The sequence below is a fragment of the Ictidomys tridecemlineatus genome, chromosome 2 (genome assembly GCF_052094955.1).
Source record: "Ictidomys tridecemlineatus isolate mIctTri1 chromosome 2, mIctTri1.hap1, whole genome shotgun sequence".
In the NCBI taxonomy this organism is placed as follows: domain Eukaryota; kingdom Metazoa; phylum Chordata; class Mammalia; order Rodentia; family Sciuridae; genus Ictidomys; species Ictidomys tridecemlineatus.
In genome coordinates, this window is record NC_135478.1 from 49,395,234 (window position 1) to 49,414,573 (window position 19,340).

At 40.9% G+C, this 19,340-nt stretch overlaps 1 protein-coding gene and 1 non-coding gene across 4 annotated transcripts in view; both read right to left on the reverse strand.

The window, feature by feature from the left end:
- Positions 1-19,340, reverse strand: part of Cfap20dc (CFAP20 domain containing) — a 218,867-nt gene that overhangs the window by 57,921 nt on the left and 141,606 nt on the right. The window lies entirely within an intron of this gene.
- On the reverse strand, positions 18,338-18,410 carry Trnaa-agc (transfer RNA alanine (anticodon AGC)). The gene has a single exon. It is a non-coding gene; the product is annotated as a tRNA-Ala (tRNA).

The following is a 19,340-nucleotide window of genomic DNA, read 5'->3' on the forward strand; positions in this document are numbered from 1 at the left end:
AATAAGGGCTAGGGATGTGGCTCAGTGGTCAAGAATCCCTGGGTCCAATCCCCAGTACCAAAAAAAAAAAAAAAAAAAAAAAAGAAAATAGTGCTTATACTCCAACAGATCTTTTCCTAAGATATACTAGAAGTTTCAGACGGTCCAGTCTCTACGTTTACTTTCTTGGAGGACCCTTTGGAGATAGCTACTATCTTCTCCTGCTTCTTTTTAGCCCATAGGGATGTGAAAAAGTTAAGAAATTATAATTTCAAAAACAAATTTTGGAGTTCCTATGGCATAAATGCTTTTAAATAAAGCATTACCATCATCATAATTTGAGGTTTTTAAAAGCTTATTATCTAATAATGTGGAGATTTTTTTTCCTGGAAAATTGCCAATGGAAACTCAGCTGGTTTTGGCTCCAGCAGTGTGGCACGTGAGAGCTCAGGCAATGTTTAGGAGGATTCATGAGTATTTAATATGCTTTGAGAGGGTTCTGTGGGGAGGAAGCAAATACCACACATTTTATTTCAGTGAAAATTCATATTTCAATGAAATAATGCTAAAAAAGAAGGAAATAGCTATTTTAAATTCAAAAGAAGCATTTGAGGGGACAATTACACACATAGGAAAACGCTCAACATCATTATCATTAGAGAAATACAACTCACAACCACAATGAAGCACCTTCCACATCCACAGGAATGGTTATGAGTATCTATAGACTGGGCTCGCCTGAAATCCCAGTGGCTCAGGAGGCTGAGACAGGAGGGTCACAAGTTCAAGTCCAGCCTCAGCAACTTGGCAAGACCCTCAGCAACTTAGCGAGACCCTGTCTCAAAATAAAAAAATAAAAAATTGGCTTGGGATGGGGCTCAGGAGTTGAATACCCTCGAATTCAATCCCTAGTATGGAAAACCAAAACAAAAACACCCAAATTTAAAAATAAATTTTAAAACAAGTTAATAAGTGTGGACAAGCAGGTGGAGAAGCTGGAACCCTCACACCTTGCTGGGTGGGTACTGCGGGTGGTGTAGCTGCTTTGGTAAAAAGTTTCTCAAAATGCTAAACACTGAGTCACTCAGCAGCACACTCTGAGGCACCTGGCAGAAGAAGGGGGGATACGTGTTCACGTAGAAACCACGGCACTACTACCCCCAATGGAAGAGGAAAACCACCAAGTGTCCATCAACTGAGGAGTGGGGTTTTGTTTATCCATATAATGGAACGCAGCCATGAAGAGGAGTGCAGGATGGATAGAGCCTACCACCCGGAAGAACCTTGAAAACACTGTGCTAAGTGCAAGAAGCCAAATGCAAGAGGCCGCACAGAGTATGGGATCCTATTTACATGAAAAGCACAGAGACCAGAAGTGGAGGAGTGGAGTGGAGCCCAGGGGAACAGGGCAGTGGGAAGTGCCACTGAGGGGCACCTGGCTTCTTAGGGGTGATGGAATGTTCTGAAAATAGGTCATGGTGGAAGGCAGAGAATGTACTAGAAATTCCTGGACTGCCTACTTTAAAATGGTGAATCCTATGGTACGTGACAGTATCTCTATTTAAAATGTAGTGATAGCAGAGTCCCACCTGCTTGACTGAACTAGGGACCCTGGTCCTTCACTTCAGTTTTTCTGTCAAGAAACAGAAGTGAGCACCTAATGCATCCCAGAGGGGTGCTGTTTGGCCTGCCGTTGCCAATGTGTGCTTTCACAGTGGAAAATGGCATTTTATTTTAATTCTGACAATTTTCTTTTTGATAAGAAGAAATCTTTAATATGAACTTGGTTTGATTGACTCATCCATTTAATTGGCTTATTTAACTGAGAAGCTGGAACTGAGTAAGAAAAACAACTCCATGTCCCAGGACACACTCACAAAAGAGGATGTGGCGGTGGCTGCATCAGACCGATGTGAATCTGGACCCTAGTTCTACCATTTCCCAGCTGTCTGTGATCAGGTAATGACTTAACCTCTCTGTGCCTCATCCTTCATCTGTAAAAGGAAGACCTCAGTATCCTTCACAGGATTTTCGGTGGAATAAATCAAATAATATATACCAGATGCTTAGCACAGTGGCGGGCAAACAGCTATACTAGGGACATCCAAATTAGTGATTTGAAGCTTTATCAGAAAATGCTATAGTTTGAATCTTAAGTGCTTCCCAAGGCCTGGTCCCCAACCCATGACATTATTGGGAGATGAGAGAATCTTTAAAATGTAGGGCCCAGTGTGAGGGTCTAAGTCCCTGGGGTGTCTCCTTGAAGATGGTGATGGGACACCTTGGCTCTTCCTCTTCTTCTCTCTCCCACTTCCCAGCCATGAGATGAATGGTTTTTGCCACATGCTGCCACCAAGTTCTGTCTCACCCCAGGCCCCAAAGCAATAGGACCAATCCCTGGTGGGCTAAAATCTCCAAAGCTGTCAGCTGAAACAAACCTTTTTCTGTATGAGCTGATTATCTCAGGTATGTGTTACAGTAATGGAAAGCTGCTTAACACATGTACTTTTAAATTGGGTCTACTTATAAATTATACTCATGTTCAACTACACTAAAATAGTACATATGATATAAAACCCACAAAATGAATGAAATCTAAAATGCTTGAGATTCAAAAAAATGGAGATGGTTTCACAATTTTCTTCTTAAGTTTGGTAATCTTCTCTTTGCTACAAATTCCGGGGTGAAAACATCCCTCTTCAGAGACCATTGAGTAAGCAATCAATACAAGTCCTTTCTGTTATCTTATTCTTTCCTCTCATTTTCTCTGTCTCCCTTCTGCCAATCTTCTATCCATTCTGTACCCTGCTGGGAGCTAAAAACACAAGAAGACAAGACACACTCCTGTCCTCATGGAGCTCACGGTCTAGAAGGGGAGACGTAACAGATTATAGAACAGGAATTCTGGTAGACTCTAATCCATACCACAACAGAAGTATGACTAATGGAACGTAGAACAGGAGTGATTAACTGTTTGGCAGAATTATAGGAAGCCTCACAGAAGTCAAAGTGGCATTAGTAGTAACTAAGTTTGCTGACAATGAAATAAGTGGCCTTCAAAAGGACGTTCTCCACCTCTGGGGGACTGAAGCAGGGGTGGGTGGAACAGCTGGCTGGAGTGGTGGAAATGAGTGTCACTAACTTATTCTTCAAATACTTCGACCCTAATCCATTGCCAGGCACTGTTCAAGCTAAGTACGCTTGGAGCTCTAGATTTCCCTGGTTTTATTTCATACAACAGTAAAATATATTTTGACAACACTGTGGAAGAGGCAGCTCAAATTGAGCAGAGAGAAGAAAGCAACTTCCTCCAGGGTCACGAAAAGAACCACTGGTGGCAGAGATGGGCAATTAGTTCTCCAAGACGTTTTTAATTTGCAATCTCTTAAGCCATTTCAAAATCACCAGAAAGCCAAAATCATTTATTATTATTATTATTTTAAAAGGAGGCTTGCAGTAAAGCCTTCACATTATAGTGGACGCCAGCACAAGATGTCATCTAACTAAATCACGCCACTCCTGAGAGGCAGAGTGCCTCATGCAATTCCAACTCTGAAAGGCTCAACACATTATGCATAACTCAATTTTGTCTCCAAATATCCTTGTAGGAAAGAAGGGAGATGTTATCAATCAGATTTGCTTGGGGAACGAGGCAGCGGGCTGAAGGCCATATGATTCAGCCATGCTCGGACTCCAGGCAAGCCCTTGCTAAGTATCAAGTTGTTCACTTTCATTGACCTTCAGACGTTTTTAGGAGCCTACGCCAGTGAAATTTCAAACACAATTAAGATATGGCCCTCGCTTTCATGGTCCTCATAACTAGTAGGGCAAATGAGAGCAATGTTGAAGAGCAGCTTCAATAGTCACACACAGCCATGGTCATGTTTAGAAGGAAAACTCGAAACTCCAGCAGAAAAATAAAACACAGCAAACAAAAACAAGTGTTCAATTTGATGTAACCTCTGTTCTTGATTTTAAGACAGGAGAGTTGAATTGATTCAATATCTGCCTTGAGAATTTTGTGAGCCTTGGATAAGACCCATTTCTGCTGATCTATGGGTGATAGACAAAAGGCTAAAGTGGTCACAAGATCAGATCAGATCAAGAACCTCATCCTATTCTTTAAAGATGGGAGGGAAACAGAATTGGGAGAAAATTGTGATGCTATTCCCATTTGGAGTTTATAAAATCTCTGAGACGCTCAGAATCAAGTTTTCTTATAAAGATGTCTGACTCCTATGGCACAAGGTATCATGTTTCTGGTATCATGTTGCAAAAACTCTGAGTGCAAGGGCTATCCAGCAACCCTGTCTTTGCATTAAGTTGTGATGATTGTAACTTTAAAAAAAGTATTATTTACTACAAAGGAGGTGGTGACTCTGAGAATATAATGCACATGACAACATAAGAGAAGGGAGATGTGCAAACTGGTGGCATTTCAAAAAAGAATGATGTCACTTTGTGTAGGACCAGCTAAGGTTTTGTGGAGAGGGCCTCTAAGCTGGGCCTTGAAAGATCAGAAGGGTGATTTGGCAGCATATTTTAACCATTAGGTGGGAAAATGTGGGGCAAGCCAGGAGTATGGAGCTTTCATCCTAGAAAAATCATCACATAGACTTTAGAAAGCAAAACCCTGTGGTGGTGTGGATGTGAGGTGTCCCCCAAAAGCTCACGTGTGAGACGGTGCAGGAAGGTCCAGAGGAGACATGACTGGGCTGTGAGAGCCTTAACCCAACCAGTGAATGGACCCCTGATGGGATTAACTGGGTGGTGGCTGGAGGAGGTGGGTGTGGCTGGAGGAGGGGGCATTGGGGCGTGGCTTTGGGGTCTCTATTTGTCTCTGGAGAGTGGAGTCTCTCTGCTTCCTGATCACCATGTGAGCTGCTTCCCTCCACCACACTCTTCCTCCATGATGTCCTGCCTCCCCTCGAGCCCTGAGGAATGGAGCCTGCTGTCTATGGACTAGGACCTCTGAAACTGTGAGCCCCCAGATAAACTTTTTCTCCCCTTTAATTGTTCAGGTCTTTTGGTCACAGTAGTGAAAAAGCTGACTAAAACATACCCATTACTCCTTTATAAATGAAATAAAATCTAAAACAAAAAGGATTAAGATATTTACAATGTAATCCAAGTCTTGTATGACCAAATAGCTTCCTCTTTTCCGTCCAAGTCTGATTAAAAGTTTAACATTCTTATGGAATCTAGAGCAAAATAAGAGAAAGAAGGTGGGTGGGGGATAGGATATCATAAATGTAAATGAAGACCAGTGGAGTAGAAGGAAACTGAGAGGGAGGGAGGAAGGACAGGAGAGAGGAGGAGATATGGAATGTAACAAAATCATGTTACATGCATTTATAAGTGAACCACAGGGAATTTCACCTTATGGTTACATAGAAAGGAAGATGAGGAGAGTAGAGGACAGAGAAGAGGGGAAGGGAGGGTAAGTGTGTGTGTGGTGGGGGAACAGGGATTAAATCAAATTCCAGGAATGTATGATTTTGTCCAAACGAACCCACCTACTATGTATAACTGAAATGCTCTAATAAAAAGTGTTGAATGTTCTCCCCAAAGACATATTCTTAATGGCTCCCAAATGAAAACCACCCATATGCCCAGTAAGAGGGATAAAGAGATGAAGTTATATTCACACAGTGGAATAATTTGCAGTGATGAAAGGAGCAACTCATCGAGTCTCACCCACAAAATGCCAAGTGAGCGACTCCAGACACAAGAGAGTCATGGTGGTAAAAGTCATTGTAGGGATAGTTGTGAGGGGAGAGTGACAGGAAAGGGTAGTGACACTGGGTTTTTTTTTTTTTTCTTTTCCATTAGTTCTTTTTAGTTATACGTGACACCAGAGTGTATTTTGACACATTACACATACATGGGGTATGACTTCCCAGTCTTGTGGTTGGACATGATGTGGAGTCTCCCTGGTCGTGTGTTCATATAGGAACACAGGAAAGTTCTGTCCCATTCACTCCACTGTCTTTCCTGTTCCCACCCCCCCTTCATTCTCCTTTGTCTAGTCCAATGAATTTCTATTCTCCCGACCCCCTTATTGTGTGTTAGCATCTGCATGTCAGAGAGGACACTGGGCCTTTGTTTTTTGGGGATTGGCTTATTTTCACGGTGGGTTACTTCTTGACCAGGCGATGGTTCTGTGGGTCGGTTGGTTCAGTTTGTGAAATTCATCAACGTAGGTGCTTAAGATATGTGTGCATCTCTGTGATCATCAATGACAAAGCAGCAAGAAGTGATTACTCATTAATCACTGGAAACTTACTCTGGGCAGTCCTAGTGGGGAAAAAAAGCATTTTGGAAATGCAGCTGGGAGACAGCATCAGTTCTGATTTCAAATTTTTATTTATGATTAAGTGAAGTAAGCCAGACTCAGAAAGACAAGTGCCCAATGTTTTCTCTCATGTGAGGAAGCTAGAGACTAAAAGGAAAAACAGGATCCAACGAAAATAAAGGGAGGCAGGGCACAGAGGCACACGTCTGTAATCTCAGTGGCTTAGGAGGCTGGGGCAGGAGGATGGCAAGTTCAAAGCCAGCCTCAGCAACTTAGTGAGGCCCTAAGCAACTCAGCAAGATTTTGTCTCAAAATAAAATCTAAAAAAGGGGCTGGGGATGTGGCTCAGTAGTTAAGTGCCCCTGGGTTCAATCCCTGGTACCAAAAAAAAAGAAAAAAGAGAGAGAGACAAGAAAAGAAAGAGAGACCAGTGTAGAAGAAGGGGGTGGGAGGAGGAATAAGGGGAGACACTGTGGAATGAAACTGATGAAATTATGTCATGTGCGTGTATGAATATGCCACCATGAAACCCATTCTCACCAATTAAAAAAAAAATAAGAGTCTCATAGTTGTATTTAGAAAAGTTTTGGAAGTTTTTTTTTAAACCCATTATAGCAAGAAAAGTATGGTAGTTCATTTTTCAAAGCTAACTTTAATCTTTAATTGCCGTTTTAATTTAAGGATTAATCTCCTTCCTATTGCTATTTGCAAACCATGTTTAATCTCTACATTGACATTTTAAATAATTGCTGATGGTAAATTAGTGTTCCAGGGCATCTCCTCACCAACTGAAAACTTATTTCTAATTCCTGAGCTCTGTATTTCCGACAGGAGACTGTCCTGATTCATCTGGGACCAGGCCCACTAACAATAGAATGAGGAGAGACAGCAGCTACAAAGGAGAGCTCTAAGTGACCCACACTGTGTGCACAGCTTATTCACCTTCACCATCTCTGGTAACTTTCAGCATGTGTATTTACCTTGCAAAAACTACAATTAAAGACCTAGGCACTGTACAACCTGAAAACCTTTGCCAAATTTAAGGCAAGGTGTCAAGTTAGATAGCACCCATGAGGAGTGAGGCCATTTGAAGAACCAAGTGACAAGAAACTGGATGGTGCTTTAGGTCCATGAGGATCACTTGGACCGGAGCACGCCAGACTCAACCTTGCCAAAGTAAGTTACAAGCCTTTCAGCATGTGACCTGGAGACGCCTGACAACCTTTGATTCAGTCCATATTTATCTACACAACCAATCCCTTAGGAATCTCAGCTGGACAGTTTTTCAGTGGCAAAGTTCCACATAAGAACACCAGTAACTTTCAATCTCATGAATGTGCCTCTTTTTGGGGGGTGGGTGGGTGTTATGTTTGGATGGGAGGTGTCCCCCACAAGCTCACATGTGAGACAGGTCCAGAGGAGACATGACTGGGTTGTGAGAGCCTTAACCCAACCAGTGAATGGACCCCTGATGGGATTAACTGGGTGGTGGCTGGAGGCAGGTGGGTGTGGCTGGAGGAGGGGCCATTGGGGGCGTGGCTTTGGGGTCTCTATTTGTCTCTGGTGAGTGGAGTCTCTCTCTGCTTCCTGATCACCATGTGAGCTGCTTCCCTCCACCACACTCTTCCTCCATGATGTCCTGCCTCCCCTGGAGCCCTGAGGAATGGAGCCTGCTGTCTGTGGACTGAGACCTCGAAAACCCTGAGCCCCCAATTAAAGTTCTCCTCCTCTGCAGTTGTTCTGGTCAGATATTTTAGTCTCAGTGGCAAAAAACCTGACTAAGACAGTGGGCATAAAGAGAGTTTTTTAAAACATCATTATGCTGATGCACTACATTTGTATAGAATACCATTCTAATCCATGACCTAAATAGAAATATGCTTCCATACATTTTGCCTTGAGAGCTCACTAATTTTCAGAAAGAAGTCTCTGACAAATAGAGCCATGCTCTTCCTATTAACTGTAAAGTGAGCTGAAAAACAAGTTTTAATTTTCTGGCATCTGTCTTCTGAGTTCAAGGTATTTCCTGAGTTTATTAATTATACACCAGAAGGGATCTGGTAGGATCAAGTTGAACAGATCTCCTATCGAATTCAATGGTAAGCCATCCTTCAGGCACTTTGGACACAGGCCAGAATAGTGGCCATTCAATAAATGTAGATTAAAATATTGAAAGAACTGGGAGGAAACCCAGTGGCTTGCAAGGCTGAGGCAGGGGAATTGTAAGTTCAAAGCCAGCCCCAGTAATCTAGCGAGGACCTGAGCATCTTAGTGAGACCTTGTCTCAAAATTAAAAAAATCAAAAGAGCTGGTGATGTGGCTTAGTGGTTAAGTGCCCCTGGGTTCAATCCGTGGTACAAACAAAAACAAAAACAAAAACTAGAACTCTAGGAGGAAAACAATCCCCGAGACTATTGACAGAAATGAAAATAAAGGTAAGAAACAGGAGTTTCTGGAGGGGGGAGATGATAACTTCAGAAAGTTTTAGAATGTGGAACAGTTTGATTGTAATATAATAATGGCAGATTGATCAAAACCTCTTGTGGGCTTTTGCACATGGAAATACTTTAGAAGCTTAAAGTAGCCATAGAACTTAAGTGGCCACGTGATCAGGGAATCTTTTCAGTGGTCTCTAATGGGAGGGAGTAGTTCATTGTGGTGGATATGTACTGGCTTTCATGTTCCCAACTCCTGGGTTTGATATTGCTTTGCTACTTAGATGTGAGCAAGGCAAAGATGGTTTCCTTGTCCATCAGACAGGGATAATAAAGCCTATGTTGAGGGGATGGACATGGAGACTGGAGATAGAATATGAAGCACCCTATAGAAGGCTAGGCACATGGAAGGAACCCCAAATCATTAACATCAGATGAAGGGGTCTAAGCCACAGACTTCAGACCTCAGAGTGTTTAGGAAATACTGCCAGCCTAGCAATTCTGTATCATCACCCAAATTTTGTACTTTAATTATTGTAACATAACTTCTATTTTAGACCATTTTGCTTTTGTCCACAACTAAATTAAACATTGAATGCAAAGAAAGTAAAGGAAACAAGCCACTTTGTAACCACAGCATGAATTTTGCCTGAAAACTGCTAAAAAAGAAAACGGAGGGCTGAAAAATTCCTACGCCTAATTCAAATACTTTTAATGGCAGCACAAATGTTATTTTGTCACCAAATTTTGTAGTTTCAGCAATAATCATCCATAGCACATTGACAGAAAAAACTGAAATAATGACCTTGTCTTTTCAGGAATAAGAAAAGAGTGTGGTTTTGACCAAACATCAAGTATCAGACTATTTTCCAAATCTATTCATTGGTGGAAGTTTCCAATTAAATAATGAAACATTCTTGCCCTGATTAGCCCTAAGGGCTATGAGTGCTACTAGTTCTGCCCCAATTCAATTCAATCTGTCAACCATGAAGCTATTCATCTACAATTTGGCTCTGTGGACAAGAGAGGAACACAAAGTGTGGTCTCTGGTGAGTGACTCGAGATATCATTCCTGTTTCTAAATATCTCCCTGTCTTTGGGGTGTCCCTGAGAAAGCACCAGCACCCAGAAGTTGGGACACATTAATGCACTCTTTGTTAGCAATTCGTTCAACTATACAGAGCAGGAAGCAGATAACCATATAGCCCATATAGCTACCATTCATTGAACAGCACTTATAATTAATTTCTGGAATTTTATGAAATTGTGGAGGTTTCATTTGCTTTTAGATGAATAGTGGTTTACATTTCTAGCCACTTAGTAGAAATGTAGAAGAAAATACCTTGTCCGATGGCGGGCTAGGTTGCGACCAGTTCTACATGAACTATCTCACTTAGTAGTATAGGGGTTTAGCATAGGGCTGGGGCTCCATGGTGGAGTGCTCACCTAGCACCTGTGGGGCACTGGGTTCCATCCTCAGCACCACATTAAAAACACAAGATAAAATAGGGGTATCTTGTCCGTCTACAACTCAAAAATATTTTTTAAAAACCCAACAATATAGAATAAGTATGTTTTTATTTCCAAGTGTGAAGATGAAGTGTAACTGAGGTTAATAAACCTGTCCGAGGTCATACAGGTAAGAAGAGCAAAGCCAGGACTTAAATCCAGGTCGGTCTGACTCCAGCTTCTGCTCTGAACCATGGCTGCCCTAGACATCTCAGTTTGGAAGGATGGGGATGTAGATGGTCTTGGCAGAGGGCCCTGTTTGAGGGAGACTGCTTATCAGATGGCCCGGGGCAGCCAAGGCCAGTGGGTCATCTGTGCTGGAAAGTGCCAAAGGAGGGGGAGTCACCTTCTAAGGGAATCCCTACAGTTAGGCCAGGGGAGGAACATCTGTTGATAAACAGGGTAACTTGACCTTGAAACAGGTGTTTTCCATCAGTGCAATATTGTAGCTGAAGCAAGTCATTCTTTAAACAATGGTGCATTGTTGGAAAAACAGCTGCAAAGGCCATACCTGAGTGACAAATTTAAAGGGAGACAGTTGGCTTCCCTTTGAACAAAGAGTTTTATAGATCCTAGAAAATGTAGAACTTTATATAGTGATACAGTGCTTTATAATGTTAAAATAATTTACAAATTCATTTTCCTTTAAGTTTGTATGACATAAATTGCATAGATTTGATTACTTTTTAAAAAATATGATGATAGATATTCCCTATTCTGATATTAGGTTCAAGTACATCGGGGAGGCAGTGAAAATAATCCTTTTGCATTATCCAAAATGGCTTGACAATTAAATAAAAAAGTTTGCTCAGATTGTACCATGGCCTAAACTATCTTTTACCTATCCTCCTATAATTCAGTTTTGATATTCAAAAAGTAAGATGTAAAGATTAAAGTAAAAAATTATACAAAGCTGGGTACAGTGGCACAGGGCTGTAATCCTAGTAATTTTAGAGGCCGAGGCAGGAGGATCACAATTTGAGGCCAGCATTAGCAACTTAATCCCTAAGCAACTTGGTGAAACCCTGTCTCAAAATATAGAATAAGGGGGCTGGGGATATGGCTCAAGCGGTAACATGCTCGCCTGGCATTGTGCGGGGCTCTGAGTTCGATCCTTGGCATCAAATAAAAATAAAATAAAGATGTTGTGTCTACTGAAAACTGAAAAATAAATATTAAAAATTCTCTCTCTCTCTCTCTCTGTCTCTCCTCTCCTCTCTCTGTCAAAAAAAACATATATATATATATATATATATATATATATATATATATATATATATATATATATAAAATAAAAAGGGCTAGGGAGGTAGTTCAGTGTTCCCCTGGGTTCAATCCCCAGTATACCTACCTACACACACACACACACACACACACACACACACACACACACACACACACAAGTTATACAACTCCTTTCCTATAAAAAGTCATGTACCCCTACCCATCCCAAAGAGAATACCCAAATTTGTAACTGGAGCTTATTTTGTCTTTCTCATGAAAATAACCATTCTTTAATAAGTTCCAACATTTTCTGGAGTTATAAAACCTGTTATGTAATTTTTTTTATTTGTTTAAAGATGCACATAATGCAATTTGCAGCTTTAAAATGATTCATTCATTAATTGTTTGAATGAAGTTATATGTGTGGAAGAGTTTAATTACTAGCTATCTACATGGCTGCAACATAACCCAGAGGGCTGTACTTCTTTCTTAATTAAAAATTATTTGAACTTAATAATAGAGAAATCTATTAAAATATGAGTAAGATGTTGCAAGAAAGAAGTTTACTGAACAGTTAGCAAGTCAATTTCAGTAAGCATTCCTTAAGAATTACTAGTACTCTTCCATATCATGATAGAGCCAGTTCTCCTGTACTTCCCTCTGTAAGAACCTTTACTTTTCCTTTGTCACAAAGTTCCTTCATACTGGCACTTTGTAATAGCACAGATTTCCAGTGGGATGTCACTCACAAATTCCTGAATGCAATTCACAGCAAATTCCTACCAAGATCCCAGCTGCCTTTTCTGCAGAAATTGAGCCAATATAGCAAAACATAATGAGAAAAATGGAGAGTGAAGTTGAATCCACACTTCCTGACTTGAAAGCTTATTGTAGAGCTACAGTAATCAAGACAGTATGGTGCTGCTGGTGATGGTGGGACGATATTAGATCAGGGGAACAGAAATAGGAGGCGAGAAAGCAAAACAAAAAATCCACAGGACGCTTATATGAATGATCAGTTCAAGGGAGGAAGAATAGTTTTATCAAAAAATAGAGCTGGGACAAGTGTATGTCCATGCCCCCCCCCCCCCAAATGTAGGTCAACTTCTACCTTACATCGTACACAGAAAATTAACTCAATATGGATCATAGAACCAAATTTAAGAGTTAGAATGATAAAATTCATAGAAGAAAACTTCTAGGAGTAAATCTTTGTGGCCTTGGATCAGGCGATGGCTGTGTAGACGTAATACCAAACACAGAGGGTGAGAAATACAAAGTCCGGTGGTCCAGTTTCAGAACTTTCAGCCTTAATTGGATCCAACTGTAGTAGCCCCTCCCTTTCGCCTGCCCTAATTCTAAAATCAGCCAATCGCATAGACTGTAACCCACAACTCCTCCAATCAGAGTGAAGGGCGGAGCTGCCTTAGGTTAGAGATAGGAGCCAGCAGAGTGCTGCGGCCAGGGCGCTTGCTAGCCAGGTTCAGGTGGGGCTCGCTTCTGCTAGGAAAAATCCAGGGGACCATAAAGGGTTGCCTTGCCTATCCCCTCTCCGCACGTGTTTGATTTCTTGTCGCATCTCTTTATTCCTAACAGCAACGGAGGAAAATAATAGCCTTGACTTCATCAAAATTAAACGGTTTTGTGCTTTAAAAGGTAGACACCATAAAGAAGGAAAAGGACAACCACAGAACGGGAGAAAATATTTGCAAATCTGTTAAGGATTTTTTTTTTAAAAATCCAAACTAATTTAAGAATTATCACAACTAAACAATAAAAAAGACAATCCAATTAAAAAGTAGGCAAACAGTTTGAACAGGCATTTGTCCAAAAGAGATAAACAAATGGCCAATAAATACATGAAATGATGCTCAACATCATTGCATTAGTCGTTAGAGAAATGCAAATTGAAATAGCAGGAGAGACCACTTCATTCTCACTAGGATGGCTTAAATACACAAGACAGATAAGAAGATGTGTAGGCTAGGATATTGAGAAATTGGAACCCTTAGACAGTGCTGGCAGGAATGTGAAATGGTGCAGCCACTTTAGAAAACGTTTGGCAGTTCCTCAAAAATTAAACGTAGCGTTCCATATGACTTGGCAATTCCACTCAGAGGTATATATCCAAGAGCACTGAAAACATATGTCCACGTGAAAGCTTGCCCATGCATGTTCATGGCAGCATCATTTAGAACAGCTAAAAAGTAGAAGCAATCCAAATATCCATCAACTGATAAACGAATCAAAAAATATGGCATATCCACCCAATGGATTCAGGCATAAAAAAGAATGGAGTGCTATGGTATGCATGGATCTTGAGAACACGCTTAGAATGTAGCCAGACACATAAAGCCACGTGTTGTATGATTGTGATGATATGGAATGTCAAGAATAGGCAGATCCATGAGTGCAAAGATTAGTGGTTGCCAGGAGTTTTGGGGGAGGAGCAATGGGAATGACTGCTACTAGGTACTGGGTTTCTTTTGGGATAATGAAAAAACGATCTGAAATTAGATAGTGGTAGCCATTGCAGGATTCTGTCAATATACCAAAGACTGAATTGCACACTTTAAAAGGATAAAGTCAGTCCTGTGTAAAAACAATCTCATAAAGTAGTTAAAAAAAAAGTCACCTGGATGAATGTAAGACTCCTCTGTGGAGTTAGCAAGCACACAGTGTTCTTCAGGAAATGTGTTTCCACAGATCCTTAGTTGCTAATCCGAAGTGAAGAGGATGCTGATGATCGCAACCTATGAGCATGAGCTTTAAAAAGACGTCTCCAGAACGCTCCATTTCTGTTGCAATTTCACTTTGAAATGAGGCAAGTTTGCCTTATGCCTTCAATAATTTTATAAGCTATTAAACTAAAATGGTCATATTTGCAAATGTGGGCAATAGATTGAAGTGATCATGTGGAGTGTTAGAAATAAAATTCTCTGAGATGGAGATTTGGCACCAAGACTACACCTCTTTAAGAGGCTGGGAAGCAATCCTTTTGTGTCTTTATCCTCCCGTCCAAGATGAAGTTCCTTCGCCTACCCCAAGAAGCTTTCACTCTGAGTCAGTCTCCTCAGCTGTAAGATGCAACAACAGTTTCTTATCGAGGTGCTTGGAGACACAAAGGACACGCTGGACTTGTGCTTTGTCATCTGCAGTAAGCAGTTATAAAAAGTGTCTCCTGAAACAATCCACATGATTTCTGGGAACAGTGCAAATCCAGGGCCCCTTAATGCAGACAGTGGGTAAGAGCAAGGTCCTTGTTCTCCCTCCAAACTTTGGTCTCCTACTGATTTTCTCATTCCCTTGTATTTTACAGAGTGCTGTTTTAGGCAGTATATTTTGCTGAGTGGCCGGGGACTTCCCATTCATTAGTGCTTCAAGTTTCCAAGCTTCTTTTTGTGCTCTGGTTTTACTGCTTCAGAAAAATTAAAAGATGGAAAATAAGCAACTTTTTGGATGTGTAGGATGACAGGCTCTACCTAAGAGAAACTGGTGGCAAAGAAACTAGGGAGAACACAGACTGGGATGCTTCCTGAAGATTTGTCTGGTTCTATTTTTGCCAGCCCACTATTGGCTGAAGTCAAGTGAAGTGGTGTTTCTAGAAAAATCGATCAGGCTGGTTTATTACCTACATTCCAATTTATTACCTCCATCAAAGGAATAAAGTCACAATTGGGGAGGACAAGAACGTCTTTTTTCTGTTTCAAAAGTACTTTCAGAAATGAAAAACACTCAAAAAACAATCAGCAACTTTCATCTTAACTAATCACAAAATAATCCATTTTTCACTAGGGTTAAGCAATTCACTATTTTCATGTGAACACACGTGAGAAACGATCAGTTTTGTCTTTGGATGCTTCTTTAGGACAGGCTTTAACTTTTGTAAGATCTAACCCGTGTTTATACAGCACAGCAGGTTACTGACAGGAAGTGGTTCTTTGTGGAGTCAGACGATCTGGGTTCAAGTTCTGCCTCCTTAACAAAGCAGCTGCTGTCCCTGGACAAGCCACATAACCCTTTAAAACTTCAGCTTCCTCATCTGGAAACTACCTCTCAGGGTCTTTATGAGGACCAGATATGAAATACTTCATGGAAAAGGGCTTGGCACAGTCACTGTTCCTGTAAATGTCCAGGAAATATTAGCTACTTCTATTTTGTTGATGATAATGATGTCTCTGCCATTACCTGTGCCGGGTAGTAATTAATCTACTCTAAATTGCATAGAACATAATTGAAGGCAAGCCTTACATTGTAACACATATAGAATACTTTGGACAGGACACGTACAGAAAATCTTTAATGTTTAAAAAATAGAATATAAGCGTCATTGGTTCTGCATAGCCTCATTTGTCCTCTAGTTTCTAAGTGCAGCTTAGGGGGAACTGAAGGAAGAAAAGTACTAAAGCAGAAAGGGAGAAAAAAAAATCAATTTGATGGACACGAATATAGCCACCAAACTAGCCTAGGGATTTATTCGATGACACTGCTTTACTGTTAACCTTCACTCACATCATTTATTATTTGGGGGAACTGCTACAGAGAGACCAGAAAGTGAATAGAATAATGATGTTTTTATGGCTCCTAATGTAGATTGTTATTGAAAATCTGTCAATTTTACTGGCAAGCTTTTGGCTTAAAAATAAGATCTTCATTTATAATTTGCAGGCGGTGATAACGAAAATTATGGGAAGTAACTGGGAAATAAAAAATAACTATTATGATGAAAATTACATAATTATCTTTCTCATTAAAAGCATGAGGCATTCCATTATCCTTGGGATGTGCAGTATACTCTTTAACAGCTGCTGTTACTGAATGAAAACATATCTGAATAGTGAAGAAAATACATTACTGATCACCCAAATGATGAAAAATAGATATTTCTGAAAATGTGTGCGAAGTGGAACAGATTAGAATACAGACGGGAAGCCCACACGGGTAAACTGCAGTAAAACCACCCAGAGAAACTTCGGTCTCAAACACCCCCATCCCCGGAAATTTCTTTCATGGAGGTTTTGTATATTACAGTTGGCACTTGGTGGGCCGGTGGGTCCTTTGCTTTAATAAGGGGATCTGGAATTTTCCGAGAGGATCTTCACCTTCCAGGGAGAGGAAGGCATGGTGTAGTCAACAAACTTGTTTGTGATGGCCAATCCTCATTTATTTATTTATTGGTACCAATACTAGGGATTGAATCTAGGACACTTAACCACTGAGCCACATCCCCATCTCATTTTAATATTTTATTTAAAGAAAGGGTCTAGCTGAGTTGCTTAGGGCTTTGCTAAGCTGCTGAGGCTGGCTTTGAACTCGGGATCCTCCTGCTTCAGCCTCCCAAGACGCTGGGATTAAGGGACGCGCCACCGCGCGATGCAGTGATGGCCAGTCTTGGTTCTGCTCCACTGGACTGAGAGATGCTGGAAAACTGATAAAGCACCTTTCTGGGTCGGTGAGCAATAGTTCCAGAAACAATTGGCAGGGGTGGGTGGGTGAGCAAACGGAAAGGGAGAGAGACCTGCCCTAAATGGGGTCAGCGCGCCCAATAGGCTGTGGGTCAAGAGACACCAAGCTGGGGAGCTCCGCGCATGCGCAGGCTTGACGCTTCTGGAGGGTATGTGCTTTTTTGCTGCTTCCCTCATTTGAGGACCTCAGAGTCCCATTCTTAAGACTTTGAATGTGGACTTGCACCAGCGACCTTCCAGGGTGCCTCCAGGCCGTCAGCCTCAAACTGGGGCTGCATCATGGTTCCCTCTACTTTTGTGGCTTCCATCTTCTTGGACTGAGTAGCTCCTGGTTCCTCTGGCTCTCCAGCCTCATGGCCATGTGGGACTGTCCAGCCTCTGACAGTGAGTCAGCCTAACAAATCCCTTGTAATTATCATTATATGCCCATTTTATTGGTTAGAATAATTATGTATAATTATGTGAGTATATAATTATTCTAACCAATAAAATGTTCCTTTAGAGAACCCCGACAAATATGTCACTTGGAAATTGTTTCAGTTTGCTTCACCAAGAAACTCTTTCTGGTGCTCCTGCTTCTGTGGAGGCACTCCCCCCTCCCCCCAAAAGTTAAGTATTTATTTATTTATTTGTTGTTTTTCTTTTTTAGTTTTCACACATGAGAATGAGGGTGTGATACTTGTCTTTCTTGTGTCTGGCATATTTAACTTATATGGAACTCCATCCAGTTCCATCCATTTTCCTGCAAATGAGTCATTCTTCTTTATGGTTGAAAAATATTCTATGGTGTACCCCTCACCTCACCCTACTTTATTTATTTATTTCTCTCTCTCTCTCTTTTTGTTCTAGGGGTTGACCCAGGGGCACTCAACCACTGAGCCACAACCCTATCTCTTTTTTTTATTTTATTCAGAGACAGGGTCTCACTTAGTTGCTTGGGGCCTTGCTAAGTTACTGAGGCTGGCCTTGAACTCACAATCATCCTGCCTCAGCCTCCCTGAGCTGGTGGTATTACAGGTGTGCACCACAGTGCCCTGCTCTTTATTCATTTCCATGTTGATGGGAACCTAGGCTGATTCTATCTTAGCTATTGTGAACAGCACTGCAGTAAACATGGATATGCTGATGTTTCTTTTGTATGCTGACTTAATTTCCTTTGGATATATAACCAGGAGTGGAACAGCTGAATCATATATGATAGTTCGAGGTTTAGATTTTTGAGGAACCTCCATACCGTTTTCTATAGTGGTCAAACTCATTATGTTCTCACCATGAAACGAATAATGGTTCCTTTTTCTCCACATCCTCACTAGCATCTGGGGTGTGTGTGTGTGTGTGTGTGTGTGTGTGTGTGTGTGTGTATGTAGCCATTCTAGCTAGGGTGAAATGATATTGCATTGTATTTATTTTAACTATATTTATTTATTTATATGAGGTGCTGGGGATTGAACCCAGGGCCTCACACATGCTAGGTGAGCGCTCTACCACTGAGCCACAACCCCAGCTCCTCGCATTATAGTTTTGATTAGCATTTTCCTGATGGCTAGTGTTACTGAGCATTTTTTCATATATTTATTGGCCATTTATACTTCTTTAGACAAGTGTCTGTTCAAATCCTTTGTCTATTTTTAATTGGATTGTCTTTTTGGTAAGTTATTTTTGAGTTCTTTACATGTTCTGTATATTAACTCTCAAACAAATACCTGGCCAATATTTTCTCCCATTCTGTTGATTCTCTTTTCGCTTTGTGGTTTCCTTTGCTATGCAGAAGTTTTTTTTTTAGTCTGATGTAATCCCATTTGCCATTTTTTGCCTTTTGTTTTATTTTTTAAAACTTATTGGTTCTTTTTAGTTATCCATAACAGCAGAATCCATTTTGGTATAATTATACAAGCATGGAATATATCTTACTCTAGTTAGAGTCCCATTCTTATGAATGCACATGGTGGTGGGATTCATTGTGTTTCTTACATGGGAAAATTACATCAGATTCATTCCACTGTTTTTCTTTTCCTATCCCCCTCCATTCCTTATCGTCTAATCTTCTATTCTTCTCTTCAACTACCCACCCCCTTTTGTGGGTTAACTTCCACATATCAGGGAGAACATTTGACCTTTAGTTCTTTGAGACTGGCTTACTTCACTTAGCATGATAGTCTCCAATCCATCCATTTGCTGGCAAATGTCATAAAATCATTCTTCTTTATGGCTGAGTGATACTCCATTGTGTATATGTACCACATTGTCTTTTGCCATTCATCTGTTGAAGAGTACTTGAGTTGGTTCCATAGCTTAGCTACTGTGAATTGAGCTGCTATAAACATTGATGTGCCTGTGTCACATCGGGGATTAATGCACTGATAGGCTAAGGCTCTCATAATCAATCATTTTAAGTCCTTTGGGTGTAGACCCTGGAGTTGGATGACTGGGTCA